The sequence below is a fragment of the Orbicella franksi genome, chromosome 12 (genome assembly GCF_964199315.1).
Source record: "Orbicella franksi chromosome 12, jaOrbFran1.1, whole genome shotgun sequence".
NCBI lineage: Eukaryota > Metazoa > Cnidaria > Anthozoa > Scleractinia > Merulinidae > Orbicella > Orbicella franksi.
In genome coordinates, this window is record NC_138156.1 from 23,260,120 (window position 1) to 23,265,625 (window position 5,506).

Here is a 5,506-nt window from a genome sequence, read left to right on the forward strand (position 1 = left end):
TGCTGTTATTGACTCTCTAGGCTGTCAGACGCGATCTATGATCCAAGACAATCAGAACTGCAGAAAGGGCGCGCTTTCCAGTTGTATTAATTTCTTGAGCACTCTGCATATATCACATTCCACATAATCACGCCATTCCGCAAGTCATGCCAAATGCCATTTCATAAACTCCTTTCGCCTTATACTATTACTAGTTGAAGCGGCACTTTTATTTAATTTTTATTTATTGCCAAAACTTGCGAGACCTTCCCATGCTGAACCATAAATAAAACTTAGCGTGGTGTGCAAATTGATGGAAGAAAAAAGACGGCCTCCAAGCCGTTTCGCTCGACCGGATAAAAAGCGTGGCGCCCTACTTATAAGATATTCCGCGCCAATAATTTTGTTTTAGTTAGTCCTAAGACTTCGGCTTTGAAGGACAGCTCTAGGACGAAGACTTAGCGACATTAAACGGTGAGCTTTACTGCATGTTTTGGATGCAAAACAGAAATTTAAAAGACTAACGCTTCAAGTAATTGGCGTTGTGCTTCGGTGCGACAGTATTTATGTCTTAGCTTGAAGCTCAGAGCTGAGCTTCCAAGCCGTACATGTGCAAGATAAAAGACAGGCCTCATATATTAGAGCAAGTCGCCTGCTTAGAGCTCGCGCAACTTCTTTTGGGAGGTTACGGTACATGTAGCTTGCGTTGATATGTTTTTTCTCTGACTTGTTTATGATGTTTTCGAGAGAGAAAAAATGCACTCCCATAGAACTTAACATTGCTCTTAGAAGATACATGCCCTAAAGCCTTTATATTGACTAAAGAGAGCCAAATATAATCTTGTTTATAAATGGTTTTACCCTTCCAAACAAACTACTCTCCTTCGCTTCAGAGTAAAAATGCTCGGGAAACTTCTGTTTATAACTGGTTTCATTTTCTTGAGAGCAGGAACTTTCAAGAAGTGTTTATACAGTTTAACTGGCATACGCTGGTGCTTTTCGTCAAAACTGTTGACCGCGGTTAAGCTTCCTTTTCGCTGAGTTCTCACTTTTTTAAGTGTAACAGTCGTCTGAGCACAAACACAAGCTGTGTCGTTCTGCTGGTCAAGTATTACAGACGCCAACCCACTAAGCGTAAATGTATTTGTTTCAGCTTCGCCAAAGTTTCTGATATCGCATATTTCCTATTTTCAGTTCTAACTCTGAAAATGACTATTTCCAACTTCAAACAAAACTCAACCAGTAAGTTTCGGGCTTAGCTTTGCTCTCTTTCAGCTTTGTTTTAATGATATTAAAAACAGCCCTTATTGTGTTTATTCTTTAGAAACGAAGTTCAACCATGTTTTCAAAGATCATCACCGTTTTATTTGCTGTTAATTTTATCTCTGCTGCGAACGGATTCATGAATTCCAAGTTACGGGTGCTCGAACCAATCGTAGTGTCATAAGACAAACGCCGCTGAGTTTGCCGGCGAGAAGGCAATGGAAGCGCGCCTAAATCTTCATTCAGATGCCGACGACCTTAAATTGTTCTGCCTAACAATGGGGGTAAGTTCACAAACGAAATCGATGCCAGACAAACTAAACCAAGATATATTTAAACTAGACTATACTTCACTCATCCATCCATCAATCCATCCATCCATCCATCCATCCACCCATCCATCCATCTATGGAGCCACCCATGTATCTATCCGTCCATTCATTCATTCCCTCATCCACCCACCCATTCACTCACTAACCTACCCACCCACCTGGCCAACTACGTACCCATTAACTCACTCACTCACTCACTCACTCACTCTCTTACCAGGAGCCCAGTGACTTATTTATTTATTCATTTATTTATTCATTAATTTATTTTTTGTTTATTTATTTATTTAATGACGTAAAGGAATATGATACATGCTTGGCAGACGGCTTATCAGATCTCTTGTCTTCTCAAGAAACCAAATCTTTGTCCAGGGATAAAGTACGATGACCTTAAGAAAATTGTGTTGGACTCAGGTAGGTATGGTTTTTTTGAAGTACAAGAATAGAATGAAAGAACTATTCAGTAGATTTTATTTGAATGGCTGCGTTCGAAGAATCCATCGACAGACTCAAACCACTAATATTACCTTGTACAGCTTAATAAACAGCCACACTGGAATGCACTGCTCAGTAGCTTTCATTTGAATGGTCACACTTAAAGATTTCTTCCAGACTTAAAAGTTAGACCCACCATGAACGGCACAATAAACAACACCACATAAAAGTACTGCTCAGTAGCTTTCATTTGAATGGTCACACACTAGGGTTTTCTCCACAGACCTAAAAGTTAAAACCACTTTGTATAGCATAATAAACTTCCTTTCCTTGACAATGTACTGTAATTCCTCTATTAAGCCCCTGCCCCCGGAGGACTTAGTTATTTTAAGCAGTTTAATGGGGGACTTTATAGAGGGGGGGGGGGTTATTTGAAATGAGCCCTTATTTAATTTACTGGAACGCGTTACCAGTAGCAAAAAAAAAAGGAGGAAGAAACAGACTTGAGTTATGCTCCCCTACTTCCTGTTTTGGACCAGGGCAATGACTGTCTAATATGGAGAACTGAGTGATATTATACGTGTTGTAAAAGTTATTTTTCAACGAAATCCGAACTTTCAAGGCGTGAATAAATCACACCAGATCAGTCCTCATGAAGTGTTATGGTCGTGATTAATTACTAATACAGCCTATAATTAACTTGGTTGTGAAGAATAAGGGGAAGGAGGGGGCTTAAAAGAGAGAGAGAAAGGGGGGGTTATAACTTTCTTCCTCTGAAAAGAGGGGTTGTTAGAGAGGGGCTTATTTGAGAGGGGGGAGCTTAAGGACAGTGCCTCCTTTGTTAGTGCGCATACATTCTGCGCACCACGCAACCATCTTGTCTCGCACGCTTACTTGCGCGAAATTCTCAGAAGATTGATTGTAAACCCTAGTATCTTGAAATCCAGTCTGAATCTAGGGACGGTATTCTTGTGGCAGGAGAATACGCCACGAAGGATCTTGAAAGTAAGAAGTAGTAACACATTTATCCACTCTGCAGAGAATGATCGCTATTACAAATGCGCTGGAGATGCCGTGAAGAAGTGCTTCATTGAAAGCTTTCAAGTGTTCGAGCATGATGAGCTCGAGGAAGGAGATCCTGAGGCAGCCGATCTTTCAGATGAAGCTTATATTCGCTGCGTAGAAGAACAGAAAAAGACCTGTAATCACCCCATTATGCGCCACTTATTTGAACAGACAGAAGCGTTCAAGAAAGACCTCAAGCAGTTGGAAATGCTTGAATCAGAAGAGCAACAGGGGTAGAAATTTCGAGTCTTTAGATTGCCACTTTCATGATCATGTAACCGCAATCAACGTAGAAGAAAAAAGAGCAAGTTTACAACACGTTCGATTTTTGTCGCATTGTTAACTAACAGGACTTAGAAATAACTGAATTTACGCACTCTTAAGACGAAATTTGAACATCCTTGCGATAACAAGGCCCTGGGAATTACTCTTTTGAAGACGGTGTTCTCGAACTCCAGCTCCTCTTCCGGGAGCCGAGTGAGAGCAAAAAGTTTATTAAATACCCCACCATAAAGTCTCCAATTAGCTTCATTTCGTAGCCATTTATTCATGCTTTTCGGCGAGCGATGCTAGTTGATAATATCTTTCAAGCTATTCATATTGTGATAATGTCTAAATGTGGTAATGGCTCTCTCAATATTTGTCGTGCGTACCCAGCAGATATCCTGCGATATACGTCATTTCGTGTGTCGTGGAGAAAAATGGCGGTTTTTTCAGCTTTTCTGCAAATTGAGAAACTCAGTAAATTCTCCAATGACTTCTCAGGAACTGAAAACAAGTGAATTCCCTTAAAGAGATGTTGAAGTTTCGAAATGATCACCCCGTTAATAGCAAATCGCACTTACTTGACATGAACCTAAAAGATTAAACTTAATTGTAACGGTTCACACAATTTCTTTTTCCGCCTAAACGGAAATGTAACCAGCTCATGTCTATCCCAAGTGGCATAGCTTATAATAGCGACAGCAAGCTTGTATAGCGTCTAGAGACAGAATCGTTTGTACTTGAATGTGATTATGAGAAAATAAAGTGATCTGCATGCAGAGATGGCATTCTTTGTCATTAGCTATACTGTATTCAATAACTGCCGTTCTCGGTCCCCTTTTCTTTTATGGAAGGGGTGGGGGAACGTGGCCTAACCCAGCCGATACTGCTGTACCGACTTCCTAGCCCGTACTACCCGCGCATTCATAATTCACAAACCACTACCCTGCCATAATTTCACTGACAAGATATGTGTGCCATTTGAACAAAACAATCAAATTTTAAGGCAGCGAGGTTCCAGGTTAAATGCAGTTATAGTTTTTATTTCGCATTAAAATATTTTACATAAGTTAAGGGAAATCGAGAATTACCTTTGTCTTAGGCGGATATTAATTCAAATATATACAACACAGAACATATACAACTTAAGTACAAAACAAGTGGAAAATAAGAAAATATACTGGTTGTTTTCCGCTCTTTTTTCCAGCCATGATTCATTGAGGGTGTTATGCTTGTGTGTTTATTTTGTAGGCAATAAGATTCCGGTTGCGAGAGTATAATTTTGGCGTGGTTAACGATGACCGACCAAGTTATAAAACCGTGATTAGAGCTGTACGTAGATGCTTGAATTTTTCTTTTTCCCGTTTTTTGTTTTTTTTTGTTTTTTTGTTTTTTGTTTTTGTTTTTTTTTCTTTTTCGTTCCTCAGTGAGAAGCAACGTTGATTTTTGACTCGAGAAAGTAGCTATTTGCGAAATTGGAGGTATGAATATTATTTCCTGCGGACGGCGCACTATTCTTTGATCAACCAGTGTGGCAAAAATATATGCACCTAATAGTCTGGGGGCCAGAGACGAAAATATGAGCGAAACACATGACACTTTTGGGATCATTCAAGATTGCAAAAACAGGTGTTGGACTTGCTGAAGCATCTTGCACAACATTGTACAGGACAAATTTATCTGTCCAATAACCAATAAATGGAGGGCCATTTTGGTAGGCGGTTATAGACCCTCTACCTAGTTACACGCGACATTACAAGATCACAAAAAAAAGCACCTTTTAATCTCAGATTGTATAGTTTATTTAACACGTTCAAAAGTTAGGTTGGACTGTTGCTATAGGAACTAGTGTTACAGGCTTTCACAAAAGATTTTGTATCATACCTCTAAGTGAGTTGTCTACTAGATATCTTCAGGGGACTTAAAAAATTACAGACTTAATGCCATAACGGTTTCCCTTAAAATAAAATGCATAACGCAATACAAAAGCATCACCTTGTTAATCCAGCTATGTAAACCGTTGAAGGTGGCTCCCTCCGGTTCTTAGCACTTTCCACCTCTCGTGCTTTAGTGGATCATGGATCATGGATCACTTCCAACCTTTGTACTTTGTTACCCGTACAATATGGTACAGAACAAGTGCCCAATCATTGGTGAACAAGTTATGAAAA

At 39.7% G+C, this 5,506-nt stretch overlaps 1 pseudogene across 1 annotated transcript; it reads left to right on the forward strand.

Annotated features, from left to right (window-relative positions):
• The first annotated feature begins 319 nt into the window (after window positions 1-319).
• LOC145464267 (uncharacterized) lies at window positions 320-5,063 on the forward strand (annotated as a pseudogene). The gene is made up of 4 exons (XR_014041409.1): window positions 320-453; window positions 1,304-1,526; window positions 1,873-1,989; window positions 3,017-5,063. The product of XR_014041409.1 is annotated as an uncharacterized LOC145464267 (transcript).
• Window positions 5,064-5,506: the final 443 nt, after the last annotated feature.